Source organism: Arachis hypogaea, chromosome 14, assembly GCF_003086295.3.
Source record: "Arachis hypogaea cultivar Tifrunner chromosome 14, arahy.Tifrunner.gnm2.J5K5, whole genome shotgun sequence".
Lineage (NCBI taxonomy): Eukaryota > Viridiplantae > Streptophyta > Magnoliopsida > Fabales > Fabaceae > Arachis > Arachis hypogaea.
Window position 1 is genome coordinate 87,815,787 of NC_092049.1, and position 20,836 is coordinate 87,836,622.

The 20,836-nt window shown below is 40.3% G+C and overlaps 2 non-coding genes across 2 annotated transcripts; both read left to right on the forward strand.

Moving 5' to 3' along the window:
* Positions 1–6,755: 6,755 nt before the first annotated feature.
* On the forward strand, positions 6,756–6,859 carry LOC112746137 (small nucleolar RNA R71). Its single transcript, XR_003174034.1, has one exon. It is a non-coding gene; the product is annotated as a small nucleolar RNA R71 (small nucleolar RNA).
* Positions 6,860–20,463: 13,604 nt separating this feature from the next.
* LOC112745848 (small nucleolar RNA R71) lies at positions 20,464–20,567 on the forward strand. The gene has a single exon (XR_003173756.1). It is a non-coding gene; the product is annotated as a small nucleolar RNA R71 (small nucleolar RNA).
* Positions 20,568–20,836: the final 269 nt, after the last annotated feature.

Genomic DNA, 20,836 nt, shown 5'->3' on the forward strand with positions numbered 1-20,836 from the left:
ACTTCAGCTCAGGGCGTAAGGGGTGTTAATATTTAGTGAGAATATAAGTTCGAGAACGTTAGTGACACTTAACATTGTCACTAACGTTCCAATGCACCCCTTTGCGACACGTTAAAACCCACGTTAACTAGGTTAACGTGGCTTTTAACGTTGCCTTGTTAATCCTTCGTGAACATTACTGACACTCAACATTGTCACTAACGTTCCAGTGTGCCCCTTCTTGTTTCACGTTAAAGCCCATGTTAACTAGGTTAACGTGGCTTCTAACGTGGTCCTTGCCAACCCTCGAGAATGTTAGTGACACTCAACATTGTCACTAGCGTTCCAATGTGCCCCTGGGTCTCACGTTGGAGTCCACGTTAACTAGGTTAACGTGGCTTCTAACGTGGCCATCTTTTAGCCATCCCAACGTTAGTGACAATGTTGAGTGTCACTAACGTTGGCTCATCCTTCATTCCTCATCGTTAGCTTCCACGTTAACTAAGTTAACGTGGAGGTTAACGTGACTCTTGGGGGTTGTGTGGTTGCTTCAACGTTAGTGACAATGTTGAGTATCACTAACGTTGTCGACAACTCTTCATCCTTTACGTTAGTTCCCACGTTAACCAAGTTAACGTGGGAGTTAACGTGGTACTTTGCACCATAGGCCAACGTTAGTGACAATGTTGAGTGTCACTAACGTTGGCTTCTCTTCCCCCCTTAACGTTAGAGGTCACGTTAACTAGGTTAACGTGGCTTCTAACGTGGCCACTTATGAGTAATTGCCAATGTTAGTGACAATGTTAAGTGTCACTAACGTTGGCTCAACTTCTCTTCTCCACGTTAGAGTTCACGTTAACTTAGTTAACGTGACTCTCTAACGTGGGCATTGATGGCTTTTTTAGAATGTTATTGGCAATCACTTTTCTCATTAATCTTGCAAGTTACCTCCCTTTTCTTGCTTCCTTTTTGGTCCTGAAATCAAGCAATAAAGTGCATCAAAGCTCTAGTCCAAGTCATGAGTAATGCAACATAATATTTGTCACTAAACTTATGCAAAATCCTCATGAAATTATGTAAAATGCACAATGTATGCTTGAATCAAGGCATAAGTGAATATTTACCCAAAACTAGCTTATTTCCTAAAGAAATGTATGAAACTATCCTAAAAACAGTAAAGAAAAGGTCAGTGAAACTGGCCAAGATGCCCTGGTATCACAACACCAAACTTAAAGCTTGCTTGTCCCTAAGCAAGTACTAGAACAAGAGAATGATGAATGGAATATCCAGAGGAATGAGTCATCCTTGTGGAAGTTATATTACTGATTTTATGGTGGTTTCATGCATAGCAACTTAGGTTCATTCCATTACTGGCTTTCAGACCTTTATCATGTCCCTAAACACTTACTTTGTTTATATTTCATGAGACTTTTATTCATTGATCCTTTTATTGTTATTTCAAGGGTTATTTGTGTTATTTAGGCTAAGTGCTCTGCAAGGGGGCAACTCTTTAAGATAAGCTTTCAGCCAACACTCCCGAACCAGTTGGTTCAAGGTGCTAGGTGTTGAAGCACCCCTAAGGACTTACTCCCTCAAGTCTCTCCCCCATACACACCACAGGCATATAGTTTATTTATTTTCTTTTCTTGAGACCTTGGTGTCCAGCACCTCTTTGGGTTACTAAATGCTCTGTAGTGAGGGTTACTCTTGATAGTGGATTTTCAGCTGATAATCTCGGGTTAGTTAACCCAAGTTACCAAGTGATAAAGCACCCTTAAGAGCTTATTCATCTAAGTAGATCCCTCACACAGGAGCACCACAGACACTTGCCTCAAGATTAAAACCATTGATGCCTAGCCTTGTTGCTTACTCTTTTTCTTTTGTTTTTCACTTCCATTGTTCTTTCCCTTTTCTCTTCTTAGGATCTTGTTATTAACTTAGTCTCATGAGTATATCCAAAGTCAAGTATTCAGGATAGATAATTGTCCTCCTAGCCTTGTGGTTGAACCAACTTAGCTAACTTATGACTACCCCAAAGATTCATGAATGCACCTCCACATTAGGAACTCTACTCTGGTCTTTTAAAAACATAATCATTCTCTTCTTCAAACATAAAGACCGGTGCACATAGACTCTCTTCAATACAAAAAAGAAATAACATGATTGAAAAAGGTTCAAACATAACATGGAAGCAAGTTCTATTTCATACAAGATCTTCCTTATTTAAAACATAGAGAAAGATAGAACAAAGAAGGAACTCCACCACCTTTTACTGTTGTGGATGTCCATGCTCTTTTCCTTTCTTGTCCTCCTTGTTTCCTCTTGCATTTCCTCGCATCCGTGCCAATCTTGCTTGCTTCCAATCCTCAAGTGCCTTCCTCACTGACTCATGACTTTCTTCCACCCTTTGTCTTTCCTTTCGTGCTAATTCATCTTTCATTTCATCATACTTGGCTATTCCTGGATGCAATATTGGCAGCTGTCCCACTAAGTAGCCGAGCCTGGCTTGAGTATTTATCTGATGTCCTGTTTGACTCATGTAAACTCCTTCTGCGAATGCCCTTTGCTCGTCCAATAGTTCTGCCTGTTCTATTTGTCTTCGATGCATCTCATGTATGTGTGCCCCTTGATGTGCTTGGATGTTGATTAGCCTCTGGGTGGATTCTTGTTGCTCGTTTTGCCTTTGTTCTATCCTGTTGAATGCTTCTCCCCATTGTTGTCCTTGGTTTAGTTACTATTCCATCATTTGCCTTTGCCACTCACCTTGCTGAGTCCTCCATCTTGAAAGTGTTTCCTCTTGCTGCCCCATCATCTGTAATTGAAGCTCTTTCTGTGCTCCTTGGCCTTCCAAATATTGTCCAGATAAGCCATCAATGGCCTCCTGCAATTGGTGCATGTCCAAGGTCTGTTGTGCTGATCCCTCTGAGACTTGGCCTTCCACTACTTGAGGGGCTGTCCTCTTTCTTTGCTTTCGTTGAGGCAGGGGGGATGCTGCAGCATTCATCCTTCGGACCGTTATTAGAATGCCTTTCTTTATCCAAACGGGGTCCTCATCTTCAAAAACCACCCTAGCTTTCTTGCATATTCGTTAAATGGTGCTGGGGTAACCTAATGTTCCTCTTGAGTCGCTTTTCTCTGCCATCTTTCTAATTCCTTGAGCTATGATCTCATGAACCTTGATTTCTCCTTCCTTGAGTATACAATGCACCATTGTTGCTCTCTCGAGATTCACCTCCGAGTTGTTTGCAGCTGGAAGGATAGACCTCCTCACTAGCTCAAACCACCCCTTGGCTTTAGGAGTGAGGTCTGTTCTCTTAATGAACTTTGGTTTATTTCCAACACCCCTTTCCCAGTCAGCTCCTGGTACACAAAGGTCTCGTAAAAGCTGGTCATAATTGGGGTTGTTGTCCAATCTTGAGTGATAACTTTCTTCTTCAAACGGTATAGACCGTAGCTTCAATGCCCTCATTACACTCATGGGACCAAAATCCACCATTGTTCGTCTCACAAAGCTTGTATATGACTCATCTTTCTTATCATACCTGACTGTATTTGCATAAAATTCTCTTATGAGATTTGCATTCACCTTAGTGACCGGGTCAGTGAGGAGCTCCCATCTTCTCCTTTCTACCTTCTCTGTGATTTCGGGGCATTCAGTCTTCTTAACTTGGAATCCCAGCTCATAAATGATTTCCTTATCAACCATCCACCCGTATTGCAATGTATGATGCAAGCTTCTAAATCTCTTCTCATCATATGGGTGTTCTTCCATGGGTTCCTTCCCTTCCCTTCTCTTAGAACTTGAAGATGCCATGAATGATGGTTAATATGTGAAGGTGGTAAGGTTGTGGAGACTTTTGGTTGTTTAGGGTTTTATGGCAGTGAAGAGAGTAGGAAAAATTGTTTATAATTGATAGAGGGTGTCTTGTACAGAAAGGAAGAGTGGTGAAGGGTGTGTGATGACAATGAAGGGTAGTACGGACAAAGGTTGTTTATATAGAGAAGTTGTGAAGGAATGGAGGGTGTAGATTGATGAAATAGTCACTTGATGGACGGTTGGGGTTATGCATGGCTAGAAGACAAGGATCATCACTTTATGATGGGGATTGCTCGGTCTTCTAGGGGTCTTATTTTTTTTTCAATGTTGCATGGCAACATTTTCCAATGTATTCCCTCTTTTTGTGGTGTCCGAACCTTCTTTGTTTGGTTGTCCAATCTATCCCTTTTAATGCTCCTTTTTCTTTCCTATAAAGATTTGAAAGGAGTAAATTAATATCATAAAAAAAAAATCTACGGCAAGAATAAGAATGAAAGAAAGGATTTGATTGTTTGTTTATGAATTCCAACTAACTAACTAACTATTGGTGGGTCCTTATATGCATTTTGGTGGCACCATGAGGTGACACCAAACTTAGTTTGGATCACTGTGATGAAAGTTTTGTGTTCAAAGCTCCCAAGACTAGCATGCAACTTGGTTTGCTTTGAACACCAAACTTGTTCCTCACTATATTCTGCATAAGAAGATTTTCACCAATTGTTTGTTAAGTTTGGATTGAAGCTCATAAAGATTGACTTATTCATTATCATCTGAAAGCATATAAAACATGGGTTGCCTCCCATGAAGCACTTCTTTAGCGTCACTAGCTTGACGTTTTTCCATCATCATGGTGGTTGGTAGTGCTTAAAGTCCTCCCCTCTTGCTGTGGACTTGTATCCATTGGTTGGATCAATAATCTCCACATGTTCCAGGGAAAGAACTCTGTTGATAGTGAAGACCTTGGGTAATTGAGATGGCACAGTAGGGAGATTAGGGGGAATATCTGGGAAGTAGGCTGAGACAACTCTATCCCCTGGAGAGAAGTCTTCCGTAGGGATCTTCTTGTTCTTCCACCCTCTTGGTACCTTCTTCTTTGTTTCTTTTGAGGTTGCCTTCCCCTTGGTGACCTCTTTTTCTAAAGGAGCTGTGGTGCTGTCTTCACCTGCCTCTAGAGGTTTAGATTCCTCCAACTTTTCCTTGAGCTGTGGCAATTGCTATTTTCCTTGTTTGTCAGTTAAGGGGATCTCAGAATGAACTGGCTGTGCTTCAGTGCTTCAGTGTCTCATTATCATTTGTGCTTAGTTCCTTGTCCTCTTGATCTATTTCTTGCGAGAGTTTGAAAACATTGAAGCTGAGTCGTTCATCATGGATTCTCAATATTAGCTCCCCTTTCTCTACATCAATAAGTGCTCTGGCCGTAGCTAGGAATGGTCTTCCCAATATGATTGGATGAGTGTGACTCTCTTCCCTGTCCAAAATGACAAAGTCTGTTGGGAGAAAGTACTTCCCAACCTTTAGCAACACATTTTCCACCACTCCTATTGCTTGCTTTTGAGTTTTGTCAGCCAGTCTAATAATGACATCTGTGGGCATTATCTCATTGATCTGCAGCCTCTTCACCAGGGATAAGGGCAGTAAGTTGATGCTGGCCCCTAAATCACATAGTGCTCTGTCGAACATGTTTTCACCTATGGCACAAGGTATATGAAAACTTCCTGGATCTCTTCTTTTTGTAGGCAACTCAGGTTGAATAAGGGCACTACATTCCTTGTTCATCACTATAGTCTGCCCTCCCTTGAGTGAGCTTTTCCTAGGAAGAAGTTCCTTCATGTACTTGATGAATGCAGGCATTTGTTGAATTGCCTTGATGAATGGTATGTTCACATGCAGAAATGCAAACAAGTCTAGGAACCTTGAGTATATTCTTTTTCCCACAGCACCATTGAGCAGTTGAGGGAATGGTGCATAGAGCTTCAGCAGCTCTTGTTGTGAGATTTCTGGTTCTTTGTGATCTTTATCCTCCTCCTTTGTTGAGGTGTCTTCAGGTTGTTTGCACACTTTGCTTTGCTTGTCTTCAATCTCTTGTTCACTTGTAGTGACCATTTTGCAATCTTCCCATCTTACTTTCTTGGCTTCTCCCTTGGGGTTTTTCTCCGTGTCACTTGGGAAGCTATCAGTAGGTTTGGGAATCTTCTCAGCTAAATATCCCACCTGGAATTCCAGCTTCCTAATGGTCTCTCCCTGGTTCTTAATATTGGCTTGCACCTCCTCTTTAAACACCTTATTTTCTTGAATCTCTTGGCATATTCCTTCAAGTAAGGCTTCAATCTTAGAGAGCTTGTCATCAATTGATGAGTGATTCGGGGCAGACGTGCTGTTTTGGTTTTGATAAGTATGTGGAGAAGTGTTGTTGTGGAGGTGTTGAGATGTCCTCTGGGTAAATTGCTGGTGAGCTGCATTGTTGTTGGAGTTGTAACGTCTCTGGTCTTGGTTTTGATCTTGCTCACTTCCCCGCCCAAAGTTTGGGTGGTTTCTCCATCCAGGGTTGTAAGTTTTTGAGTATGGATCATAGTTTTTCCTTGGTGAATTCCCAATGTAGTTGACTTGCTCCTGACTACCCTCTGCTTCTTCATTCACTCCTTCTTGTGTTGTTGACGAAGTGGAGATTGCTGCTACTTGGTTCCTCTCCATCTTCTTGGTGAGGTCAGCCAGCTGCTGGGTAATGAGCTTGTTTTGGGCCAACAGAGCATCTATATTGTTTAGCTCCATCACTCCTCTTGTGTTCCCTCTTTCAGAAGCATAGAAGTAGTCGTTCTCTGCTACTGTTTCAATAACATCTATGGCTTCCTCAATGGTCTTTTTCTTATTCAAGGATCCTCCAGATGAATGGTCTACGGCCTTCTTTGACTCATAAGAGAGCCCTTCATAAAAAATGTGCAGCTGCACCCATTCATTGAACATGTCAGGTGGACACCTCCTTGTTAAGTCCTTGAACCTCTCCCATGCTTCATATAGAGTCTCACCATCTTGTTGCCTGAAAGTTTGAACCTCAGCTCTCAGCCTATTGATTCGTTGAGGAGGGTAGAATCTTGCTAAGAATTTGTTCACCACATCTTCCCAAGTTGTTAAGCTCTTCCTTGGGAAGGATTCCAACCACATGGCTGCCTTGTCCCTGAGTGAGAAGGGAAATAAGAGCAGTCTATAGGCGTCAGGATGAACACCATTAGACTTCACTGTGTCACATATTCTCAGGAAGGTGGTTAAATGTTGATTGGGGTCTTCTTGAACACTTCCTCCAAACGAACAGTTGTTCTGAACAAGGGTGATGAGCTGTGGTTTAAGTTTAAAGTTGTTGGCATGGATTGTTGGCTTTTGGATGCTACTTCCACAATTGCCTGGGTTTGGATTGATGTAAGAGCCCAAAACTCTTCTATCCTCCCCAGCATGATTTGCTCCACCTCCTCTGCCATGGTTGTGAGTCTCTTCTTCATGATGATTTTCCATGTTTTCTTCCATGTTAGGTTCAAAGTATTCCTCAAAGTGTTCCTCCTCTTCTTCAGCACCAACTACACGTTTTTCTTTTGCCTCCCTCCTTAGTCTAAGGAAGGTTCTCTCAGGTTCAGAATCAAAGGAAGTTGAAGCCCCGCTTCTTCTCCCTGTCATACAACCAACAAGTACAAGCAAAGAAAATAGGTGCAGACAGTATTTGTGTCAGAGTTATTGTTAGTTGTGGGTGATGCAATATATCAAACAGTTAGTGGGTTAGCAAACAAAATTGAAAATAACAAAGAAAAACAAACGAGTAGAGGGAGAAGGGAAGAAGGTTAACTAAAACAAAAAGTAAATCGTTCAAACAGAAAAATGAAATTCACAAAATAAAAATGCTCAATCTAGTGATCTTCCAATTTAATCATTGTTGATGCACAATTAATCCCCGGCAACGGCGCCATAAACTTGATGCACGAAAAACTTGTCTCTCAACAAATCTCCCTTCGGCAAGTGTACCGAAGTTGTCGTCAAGTAAAAACTCACAATAGAGTGAGGTCGAATCCCACAGGGATTGATTGATCAAGCAACTTTAATTAGAAGAATGTTCTAGTTGAGCGAATCCAGAATTTGGGTTGAGAGTTGCAGGAATTAAAATGGCGGGAATGTAAATAACAGAAAAGTAAATGCTAGAATTAAAGGACTGGAGATAAATGAATGAAAATAAATTGCAGAATTGTAAATGGGAATGGGGGATTTGCTCATAACAGTAAATGACAGAAATTAAAGAGAATGGGTAAGATCAGAGATGGGGAGTTCATTGGGCTTAGGAGATGTTGCAATTCTCCGGATCAAGTTCATTTTCATCTCTTCCTCAATCAATGCACTCATTGATCTCCTTGGCAATCTTAAGTGATTGAATTACAATTTCTTGCAATTCAATCTCTCAAATCTTGATCAATAGCCAATTCCTTGGTCAATTGCTCATGCGAAGAGATGAAGTATGGTCACTGATTATACCACATGCATTTTCCAAACCAAGTATTGAGAGGGTTATAGTCACATACCCATCCAAACCCAATTTGGTCCAGCATGAGAAAGCATTTCTAGCTTGATCTCTTCATTCCTCTTTCAAGGTTCAAAAGAGATCCAGGTTTGAATAGCTTCTCTTCCAAGATAACTACTCAATGGGATGAAGATCGAAAGCTTTCAAGTAAAAACAAGAGGAAAGATAGAAGAAGAATAATGAAAATTAGTATTGATCCATCAAATTACAACAGAGCTCCCTAACCCAATGAAAGGGGTTTTGTTGTTCATAGCTCTTGAAAATGAAAACAAAGATGGAGAATACATCAAAAAACTAGAAATTGCAAGGAAAGTAAAATACAGAGAGTAGTTCTCCTTTTTCCCAGCCTCCAGAACTCCTTTACAATTCAAAGCTACTCCTATATATACTACTCTTCTCAGCTTCTAGTTTACTCTTCAAGTCTTGGGCCTTTGGATCTTGAGTTTGAAGCAGTTCTTTTCTTCATTTAGGCTTGGCTTTACTTGCAGAGAGAAAGTGCTAAGTGGGCAGAGACTTCAGCTCAGGGCGTAAGGGGTGTTAATATTTAGTGAGAATATAAGTTCGAGAACGTTAGTGACACTTAACATTGTCACTAACGTTCCAATGCACCCTTTTGCCTCACGTTAAAACCCACGTTAACTAGGTTAACGTGGCTTTTAACGTTGCCTTGTTAATCCTTCGAGAACGTTAGTGACACTCAACATTGTCACTAACGTTCCAGTGTGCCCCTTCTTGTTTCACATTAAAGCCCACGTTAACTAGGTTAACGTGGCTTCTAACATGGTCCTTGCCAACCTTCGAGAACGTTAGTGACACTCAACATTGTCACTAGCGTTCCAATGTGCCCCTGGGTCTCACGTTGGAGTCCACGTTAACTAGGTTAACGTGGCTTCTAACGTGGCCATCTTTTAGCCATCCCAACGTTAGTGACAATGTAGAGTGTCACTAACGTTGGCTCATCCTTCATTCCTCATCGTTAGCTTCCACGTTAACTAAGTTAACGTGGAGGTTAACGTGACTCTTGGGGGTTGTGTGGTTGCTTCAACGTTAGTGACAATGTTGAGTGTCACTAACGTTGTCGACAACTCTTCATCCTTTACGTTAGTTCCCACGTTAACCAAGTTAACATGGGAGTTAACGTGGTACTTCGCACCATAGGCCAACGTTAGTGACAATGTTGAGTGTCACTAACGTTGGCTTCTCTTCCCCCCTTAACGTTAGAGGCCACGTTAACTAGGTTAACGTGGCTTCTAACGTGGCCACTTATGAGTAATTGCCAACGTTAGTGACAATGTTAAGTGTCACTAACGTTGGCTCAACTTCTCTTCTCCACGTTAGAGTTCACGTTAACTTAGTTAACGTGACTCTCTAACGTGGGCATTGATGGCTTTTTGAGAATGTTATTGGCAATCACTTTTCTCATTAATCTTGCAAGTTACCTCCCCTTTTCTTGCTTCCTTTTTGGTCCTAAAATCAAGCAATAAAGTGCATCAAAGCTCTAGTCCAAGTCATGAGTAATGCAACATAATATTTGTCACTAAACTTATGCAAAATCCTCATGAAATTATGTAAAATGCACAATGTATGCTTGAATCAAGGCATAAGTGAATATTTACCCAAAACTAGCTTATTTCCTAAAGAAATGTATGAAACTATCCTAAAAACAGTAAAGAAAAAGTCAGTGAAATTGGCCAAGATGCCCTGGCATCACGGACGCACACGTTTGTGCGGCCGCACAGATGGAGTATGTGAGGGGTTGTGTGCGTGCGCACGCAGCTGTGCGCATGCACAGGTCAGAGAAAACTGGGCAGCGCGCACGCATAAGCTATGCTGGTGCTGCGACCAAAGAGCACATAAAGGCGTGTGCGGACGCACAGGCTCGTGCATCCGTACAGATGGTGAAATACACAGTTTTGTGCGCACGCACAGGTGGGTGCGGACGCACAAATGTCCTGTTTCAGAAAATTCTTTTCTCTTCAAAATTAAGGTTCCTACCTTTAGCATATCAACATACCAACCCCAAATCATTCAAACAAGCACAAATTCACAGTCCACAAGTAGATCAACTTATACAACTCAAAATTTAATAAACCTAACCTAACTACTCATTATATCACAAGAAAGAAAATAATTCAAAAGGCTATAAACAAGAGATAAAATTGGAACAAAGTTACCATGGTGGGGTGTTTTCCACCAAGCACTTTGGTTTAGAGTCCTAAGTTGGACTTGCATGGCTTTATTTGTCACTTGAAAACTTCACCAAGGAGGAAAATCTCCAACTCCTTGGCATTTTGGGTTGAGTGTGATCCTTTGAGTTTGACTTCTTGGCAATATCCTCTTCTTTTTGTTCCTTGCCATCCTTAATGACTTGCTCTTCAACTATGTCGCATCCAAAAATAGAATAGGCTTCAAGATCGGGCTTGTTTGACTCCTCAAAAGTAAACTTGACCAATTTGCCGTCCGACTCAAAAGAATAGACTCCAGAATGTGCATCTAGCTTGAAACGGGCCGTCTTTAAGAATGGCCTTCCAAGGAGTATGGACGATGGCTTGTTTGAGTCAATGTGAGGTGTCTCCAAAATGTGAAAATCAACTGGAAAGAGCAATCCTTGAATATTAACTAGGACATTCTCTGCAATCCCAATAACTGACACAATACTTTTATCGGCTAGCACAAACCTCGCCTCGGACATCTTTAGGGGTGACAAATTCAATCTCTCATAAATGGGAAGTGGCATAATGCTTAAGCACGCCCGTAGATCACATATACAGTCCATGAATTTCATCCCACCAATCAAGCAAGTGACCAAACATGGGCTGGGATCATTGCATTTTTTAGGAAGTAAAGAAGAGATGGAATCATCTACCGGCTTTGTGTTGAGATTGCCAAGCTTATCTTTGTGAGGGCAAATATCTTTAAGGAACTTGGCATATCTTGGCACTTGTTGAATGGCTTGGAAGAGGGGGACGATGACTTCAACCTTCTTAAAAACTTCCACTATAGTGGGGTCAAGCTCTTCTTATTTCTTGGCCTTCTTGGCTAAGGTTGGGAATGGAATGGGCAAAGGCTCTTCAAGCAAGGTCTTTCTCTTTGGGTGACCTTGGGTGGCTCCTCCTCGCTTTTATCAACACTTTCATCTTCATCCCTCATCACTTCCACTTCATCTCCTACCTCTTCATTGTTCGTTTCTTCACTCAACCTTGTAGGCATAGCAACATGCTTATCAAGTTTGGTGCCGCTTCTAAGGGTAATGGCGTTGATGCTACCCTTAGGGTTGGGTTGAGGTTGGGAGGGCAAACCACTCAAAGATGAAGCTTGTTGGGTGTTTTATGTGGTTTGAGGAGGGAGAGTTAAACGGGAAAGGGCATCGGCTATGGTAGCCATGTATGCATCTTGTTTCTTATGGAACTCTCGTTGTTCATGCATGAAGGTGTGAATTGTGTCATTCATGTGAGGTTGATTAGAGGGAAGGGCTTGGTTAACTTGAGGAGGGCTAGGCCTACTATGGGGGTGTTGGTATTTCTGTTGAGGTTGAGATTGTGGGGGTTGTTGGTATGATTGTTGGTATTGTGGTTGACCTTGGGGATGTTGATAGTAGTAGACTTGAGCATTTTGGTTGAGTTGAGCTTGAGGAGCTTGGTTCCACCTTTAGTTTTGATTGCTTCCATGTTGGTAGGGGCCTTGGTTGTAATTTGGTCTTTGTGGATAGGAGTTAGCTACCGCCAATGTAGTGTCCTCTTGAAGCTGAGGACACTCATCAGTGTAATGAGTGTTACACGCACAAACACCACATATCTTTGGTGGTCCTTCAATCCTTGGAGGTTAAGGAGGGGCACTTATCAAAGCTTGAGGAATCTGTTGTTCTTGGGTGAGTTGTCGCAACAAGATTGTCATTTCCCCAAGGGTCTTGGTTAAGATAGCATCTCCGGAGGGAGAAACTTCATTCAATCCTTGAGTGTTGAGTAAAGTCTGCTAGATCAGATATAACTTCCCATGCTTCGGCAACGGTCTTGTTTTTGGTTAATGATCCTGCACTCGCGGCATCTAAGAGAAGTGATGCACCACTATTCCATGGTACATCTTGTGCTTAATTGCGTGGATTTTATCCACTATTCTCACACTTGTTCATTTAAATTGCATGTTTTATATTTTCCTTCCTAACCTTGTGCTATAATTGAAAACATGCTTCTTTGGCCTTATATTTGCTAATATTAATCCTCTCTTATTACCATTCGATGCTTTGATATGTGTGTTAAGTGATTTCAGAGTTAATAGGGCAGGAATGGCTTAGAGGATGGAAAGAAAGCATGCAAAAGTGGAAGGAATACAAGAAACTGAAGGAACTGCTAAAGCTGTCTAGCCTGACCTCCTAGTACTAAATCAATCATAACTTGAGCTACAGAGGTCCGAATGATGCAGTTCCAGTTGCGTTGGAAAGCTAATGTCCCGGGCTTCGCAACGATACATAATTTGTTATAGCTACCCCGAAGCTAGGTGACGCAGACGCGTGGATCACGCGGACACATGACCTGGCAAAAACTCAATCCACGCTAACGCGTGGACGACGCTTCCGCGTGACTTTGCAGCGACCAGTACATACCAGAAATCGTTGGGTGCAATTTCTGGGCTGTTTTTGACCCAATGTTTTGCCCAAAAAACACAGATTAGAGGCTATAAAGTGGGGGAATCAATCTATTCATACAGAAAACAACACAATACAACATTCAGATTCATATTTTTTAGGTTTAGATGTAGTTTTTAGAGAGAGAGGCTCTCTCCTCTCTCTTAGGATTTAGGATTAGGATTAGGATTTAGAATTTCTATTATGATTAGGCTACTTCTCTTCAATCACAGGTTCAGTGTTCCTTTAATTTATTTTCTACTTTTATTTATTCTATTACTTTAATTGTTATTTATCTTTTCAATTTGGCTTATGAACTTCATGTTAGAGTTGATTTCTTTATTTAATATAATTTGAGGTATTTCAAATTTAAGATTTCTTTCTTTTATTTATTTACTACTGCTTCCAATCTAAAGGCATTTTTATTCGAGTAGATTTTCTCCTTTTGACTTCGGTTAAGTAATTGGTAACGCTTGAGTTATCAAACTCAGCAGTTGATTGGAAATTAGGATTGCTGATTAATTTGGATCCCTCTAAGGCTATTCTTTCCATAGGAGTTGACTAGGACTGAGGAATCAAGTTAATTAATCCACTTGACTTACCTTTATTTTGCAAGGGTTAACTAAGTGGGAGCAAAATCTAATTCTCATCATACCTGATAAGGATAACTAGGATAGGATTCCCAGTTCTCATAACTTGCGAAGAGTTTTCCTTATAATTATTAATTTATTTTTCTTGCTATTAAAATTACTTGTTCCCTATTTCAAAAACCCAAAAATACCCAATTTCCATAACCAATAATAAGTCATACTTCCCTGAAATTCCTTGAGAAGACGACCGGAGGTTTGAATACTTCGGTTATAAATTTTATTGGGTTTTGTTACTTGTGACAACCAAAGTTTTTGTACGAAAGGATTCTCTGTTGGTTTAGAAACTATACTTACAACGTGATTATTCTTATAAAATTCTTTACCAGTTCATATTTTTATGAGCTATCCCCGTCACTCTCTTATAGCTTCTCTTGAGCTTAGCATGAGGACATGCTAATGTTTAAGTATGGGGAGATTTGATGCACCACTATTCCGTGGTACATCTTGTGCTTAATTGAGTGGATTTTATCCACTATTCTCACACTTGTTCATGTAAATTGCATGTTTTATATTTTCCTTCCTAATCTTGTGCTATAATTGAAAACATGCTTCTTTGGCCTTATATTTGCTAATATTAATCCTTTCTTATTACCATTCAATGTCTTGATATGTGTGTTAAGTGATTCAGAGTTTATAGGGCAGGAATGGCTTAGAGGATGGAAAGAAAGCATGCAAAAGTGGAAGGAATACAAGAAACTGAAGGAACTACTAAAGCTGTCCAGCCTGACCCCCTGGTACTAAATCAATCATAACTTGAGCTATAGAGGTCCAAATGATGCAGTTCCAGTTGCGTTGGAAAGCTAACGTCTGGGGCTTCACAATGATATATAATTTGTCATAGCTTCCCAATTCCAGGTGACACGCATGCATGGATTACGCGGACGCGTGACCTGGCAAAAACCCAATCCACGCTAACACGTGGACGATGCTTCCGCGTGACTTTGCAGCGACCTGTACGTTCCAGAAATCGCTAGGTTTAGGGTTGGGTGATTTCTGGACTATTTTTGACCCAGTTTTCGGCCTAAAAAACACAGATTAAAGGCTATAAAGTGGAGGAATCAATTCATTCATACAGTAAACAACACAATACAACATTCATATTCATAATTTTTAGGTTTAGATGTAGTTTTTAGAGAGAGAGGCTCTCTCCTCTCTCTTAGGATTTAGGATTAGGATTAGGATTTAGGATTTCTATTATGATTAGGCTACTTCTCTTCAATCACAGGTTCAATGTTCCTTTAATTTATTTTCTACTTTTATTTATTCTATTACTTTAATTGTTATTTATCTTTTCAATTTGGCTTATGAACTTCATGTTATAGTTGATTTCTTTATTTAATATAATTTGAGGTATTTTAGATTTAAGATTTCTTTCTTTTATTTATGTTACTGCTGCTTCCAATCTGAAGGCATTTTTATTCGAGTAGATTTTCTCCTTTTGACTTCAATTAAGTAATTGGTAACGCTTGAGTTATGAAACTCAGCAGTTGATTGGAAATTTAGATTGCTGATTGATTTGGATCCCTCTAAGGCTAGTCTTTCCATAGGAGTTGACTAGGACTGAGGAATCAAGTTAATTAATCCACTTGACTTACCTTTATTTAGTAAGGGTTAACTAAGTGGGAGCAAAATCCAATTCTCATGACACCTGATAAGGATAACTAGGATAGGATTTTTCTAGTTCTCATACCTTTCTAAGAGTTTTCCTTATAATTATTAATTTATTTTTCTTGCTATTTAAATTACTTGTTCCCTATTTCAATAACCCAAAAATACCCAATTTCTATAACCAATAATAAATCATACTTCCCTGCAATTCCTTGAGAAGACGACCCGAGGTTTGAATACTTCGGTTATAAATTTTATTGGGTTTTGTTACTTGTGACAACCAAAGTTTTTGTACGAAAGGATTCTCTATTGGTTTAGAAACTATACTTACAACGTGATTATTCTTATAAAATTCTTTACCGGTAGAGAATCCAATCGTTCAAGAAGCTTGTCTTGGTGGTGCATTCCTTGACAGAAATAACTGATAAGAACCAGTTCATCAATCCTATGGTGTGGGCAAGCCTCCAGCAACTTCTTAAATCTCTCCCAATACTCGTACAAAGTCTCCCCATCCCGTTGCACAATACAAGAGATCTCTCTTCGCAACTTGTCTGTTTTCTGGGGAGGGTAGAACTTTTCCAAAAATTCTTTACGCAACAAGTCCCAAATGGGTCTAACTTCACCCGGTTGAGTATAAAACCACTCCTTCGCTTTCCCCTCCAAAGGGAAAGGGAAAGCAAAGACCAACACTATGGCTTCATCCGCCCCATGCCTTCTTGCAGTTGCACATGCAACTTGGAAGTCCTTTAGATGCTTCAGAGGATCTTCCCCAGGCAGTCCATTGTATTTGGGAAGCAAGTTTATCGTACCAAATTTGAGCTCAAAATTTGGGTCTAAAGCCGGATACAAAATTTGAAGCGATTGCAAGTCAAGATCAGGAGCTCCGGCCTCTTTCAAAGTGATTCTTCGAGGTGGGTCTGCCATGATGGTGTCACCTGAGTCATTCAAAGAGAGTTCAGTACTCCCACAGATGAATATAGAGTCTCCTCGTTGATTGGAGAATGGTAGTCACGGATGGGTGGTGATAGTGAATGGGAGGGTTCCCAACGGGGTCCCGATTCACTATCCACAAAAGCTAGCCGGCGCCGAGCTTGCCTTATATGAGTTAAAGTTCTTTCGATTTTTGGATCAAAAGTGGCCAAGCTCGGGTCTGGAAGCAACCGTGTCATTCTACTGAGGAGGCAATGAAAACCATGCAATTATGAAAAGCAAAATAAAAAATAGGCAAGTAAACAAGAACCACTTAATAATTAACAACTACCAAAACTAACTAGAGAGAAAAGTAGTATCTACAATTAGTGCTAAGTAGCAAATCAAAATTCAAATATTTACAATATTCACATATTTACAGCAACCAAAATTCTAGCACTCATTGCACTTAAAGTGAACTCCTCGGCAACGGCGCCAAAATTTGACAATGACCAAAAGCATAGGTTAGGAATTTCCTCAAAATTGGAATTAGCGTTGTAAGTATAGTCCTAACCCAACAAGTTGGTCACCGATCAAATTAGAGGTTCACAAGATTTGTCATATTTCAAAACTAATTCAAAACCGAGAGTATTTGACTCCCGAGTCATCTCCCAAGGAGTACTTTAGAACAATAAGTGTGCAAATCCGGTTGAAAGTGATCAAGGGTTTGTGATTGAAGAAATGAACATATAAAGTAATAAAAGAACATGCAAAATTATAACGATTGAACTAATTAACAAATTAAAGAACCGGCTATGTAATATAAACAAGTAAAGTATAAAAGAGATTAACATGGAAATGTATGAAAGATTAAAAGCATCAAAAAGAGTCTTGGCTTGGAGTGAGCTAAGGGTCCTTTCCTTGTTGGAACCACAACTATGACAATTATGATGGATTAGTCTTGCTTGAGCAACCCTCACATCGGAAGGTAAGTTAAATGAGCATAGGTGTCCTTAACTCACAAATCCTAACTTGCTTGCTAATTACTTTAGCAACAAATTAGTGTTAGTGGGAACAAAAATAATTAACAACCCAAGAATTGAAACTAAATATTCGACATTCCAACTATAGAAACCCAATTGCTCACTTTACCCAAGCCAAGAACAAAAATTTTAGCCTAAAACCATGTTTGACATTTTGTCAAACACTTGGTGGGCATAAACCTCAAACATGGAAAAAATGAGAAATGGCTTAAAACTAAAAGCAACTATTGATCTTAATCAACAAGGATAACACAAGGAAGCATGAAACAAACATCAAACATCAAATTCATCAACAAGAAATTGAAATTGCAAGAGAAAAGCGAAATTGAACTATAACTTGAATTAGAAGAAAGAGTAATAACAATGTAACTATAAAGAGTAATAACAAGAGAATACTTACAATGAAAGCTAGCAAAATCCAAGATCAAAAATGGAAATGGCACTTGAATGTAAAACTCTAATATAAACCCTAATAGAGATGATGAAAAACTTAGAGAAAAACTAACTAAAGCTTCCTATTCCTACTCCTAAAACTACACTAATGATATGCTATCCTATGTCTTCATTCCCCCCTCCAATATGAGCTAGAGAACTTCATAAATGGGCCTCCAAAACCCCCAAATAGCGAGGCATGTGCTATTTTAATGAAGTCATGTGCGGACACCTGTATGGACGCACAGATGCGTGCGTCCGCACACTTCGCGATAGATCCAGGCCTGTGCGTACGCACAAGAGGCTGTGCGCACGCACACTAAGCGATGCTTGGCGGGACGCGCGACTCGCTCGAAGTAATTCACATGCTCTGATTGGGCAGCTATGCGTACGCACAGGTAGCTGTGCGCACGCACGCACACATCTCTGAGCTCATCTCCTTTGATTCTTCATGTTTCCTCCACTTTGCATGCTCTTCTTCCATTTTCTCCAATCCATTCCTACCTTATACACCTGAAATCACTCACAACCAACATCAAGGCATCGAATAGAAGGAAAATGGAATAAAATAGACTAAATAGGCATAAAAGACCATATTTTCATAATTAAGCACAATTTGGAAGGAAAGTTCAAAAGCATGCTAATCAAGGGAATAAGTGCAAGCTTATATGATGTAAATCCATCCAATTCTAACCAAAATTCATCATCAAATATGGATTCATCACTCACCCATGGGCTATCTGAAATTGGGTAGATTACCCCTGCCTACCAAAGCTTCATAACCTCCTTTTGCACCACCTCTTTCATGACTGGATTCAATCTTCTTTGGGCTTGAATGGAAGGTTTAGCATCTTCTTCCAACAGGATCTTATGCATGCATATGGATGAACTTATCCCTTTTAAATCAGCAAAGGTCCATCCAATGGAATCTTGGTGCTTTTGCAGCACCTTGATCAACTCCTCTTCCTGTTCTTGACTAAGAACAGAGTTGATGATTACTAGGTAACTTTCATCACTTTCCAAGTATGCATACTTGAGAGTGGGAGGCAATGCTTTCAATTCAAGTTTGGGTGATTCTTTCTTCTCTTTCTTTTCCTCTGTTGTGCTTGGGTTGAGCACTTCAGCTGATTGGATTTTAGCAGCCTCCATGTTTAATGTGGAATCCTCTTCTGTCACCTCTTCAAGTTCTTCATCAAAGGTTTCTTGTACTACAATTTCCACTGCATCCAACCTCATACACTCTCCTAGTGACTCTTGTGGGTAGCTCATGGCCCTGAACACATTAAACACCGTGTTCTCATCATGTAGCCTAAGGGTAAGTTCACCCTTTTGGACATCAATGATGGCTCCACCAGTAGCTAAAACTGACCTTCCCAAAATTATTGAAGCTTTGGCTTCTTCCTCCGTATCCAACACCACAAAGTCAGCCAGGAAGATGAAGTCTCTCACCTTTACCAACAAATCCTCTACTACTCTATGAGGGAATTTGAATGATCGGTCTGCTAATTGGAGGGCCATTCTTGTTGGTTTGTCTTCCTCAATCTTCATTCTTTTCATCATTGCTAAGGACATCAAATTTATACTGGCTCCCAAATCACATAAGGCTTTCTCCACTATGATTTCTCCTATGATGCAAGGAATTTGGAAGTTCCCTGGATCCTTCAATTTTTGAGGCAGTTTGTGTTGGATGATAGCACTACATTCCTTAGTTAACACCACAGTTTCATCATTCCTCCAACTTCTCTTCTTGGTCATTAATACCTTCATAAACTTAGCATAGAGTGGCATTTGCTCTAATACTTTAGCAAATGGAATGTTGATCTGTAGTATCTTGAACACCTCCAAGAATCTGGAGAATTGGCTGTCTTTTGAATTCTTCATTAATCGCTGAGGGTAGGGAGCTTTAGGGACATATGGTCTTAAGATTTCTTTTTCTTCTGGTGGATTGGGAGCATGTGTTTATGCCTCTTCCTTATCACTTAGACTCTCATCTGTCTCCCTCTCTCTAGTTTCCTTTGATGTCTCCTTCAGTTCGTTTCCACTCTTGAGTGTAATAGCCTTGCATTCCTCCTTTGAGTTTGCCTTGGTTAGGTATCCAATTTGTGCTTCATGTTTTTGAATGGCAGCATCTTGGTTTTGTAAATTGGATCTCACCTCTTCATTGAATGTTTTCATATCCTCGGACCCCTTGCAAAGATTTGCAACCATAGCTTCAATGCTAGATAGCTTATCCTCAGATGATGGATTGGGAATTGGATATTGAGGCTGGTTATTCTGGGTTTGGTATGGTGGCTAAGAGGAGTTGTTGTATGGGTGTTGATATGATATTGGATTGGATTGTTGGTGGGTGTACTGGCTATGATTGTGAGGTTTGTGATCTTGGCCTTGGTTTTGTTGCTTTCCCCACCCAAAGTTTGGGTGGTTCTTTCAACTAGGGTTATAAACCTTGGAGTATGGGTCATGAGCTTACCTAGATGGATTTCTAATGTAGTTTGTTTCCTCCCAGTCAACTCCTTCCTCTATGTTCAACTCTGCTTGTGCTGAAAGTTGAGTATGGATGGCTGCAGCTTGGTTCTTCTCCATTTGCTTTGTCAAATCAGCCAGTTGCTTGGTAATCATCTTATTTTAGGCCAGAATTGCATCCATGTGGTTTAATTCCGTAACTCCTCTGTTATTGCTTCTGTTTGAGGCATAGAAGTACTCATTATCTGCCACTGTTTCAATGACATCAATGGCTTTCTCTATGGCCTTCTTCTTGTTGAGGGAGCCTCCAGATGAGTGGTCTATAGCTTTTTTTGACTCATGTGACAGACCCTCATAAAAATATATGTATCTGTACCCACTCGTTGAACATGTTAGGAGGGCATCTTCTTGTTAGATCTTTATACCTCTCCCATGCTTCATATAGAGTTTCACCCTCTTGATGCCTAAAAGTCTGCACCTCAGTCCTCAGTCTATTCACTCTTTGAGGAGGATAGAATCTTGCTAAGAATCTATTCACCATATCTTCCCATATTGTCAAGCTTTCCTTAAGAAAGGATTCTAACAACTTAGATGCATTGTCCCTTAGAGAGAAAGGGAACAAAAGCAATTTGTAAGTGTTTGGATGAAATCCATTTGCCTTTACAGTATCACAAATCCTCAGGACGGTGGTTAAGTGCTGATTAGGATCCTCCTGTGCACTTCCTCCAAATGAGCAGTTGTTTTGGACGAGAGTAATGAGTT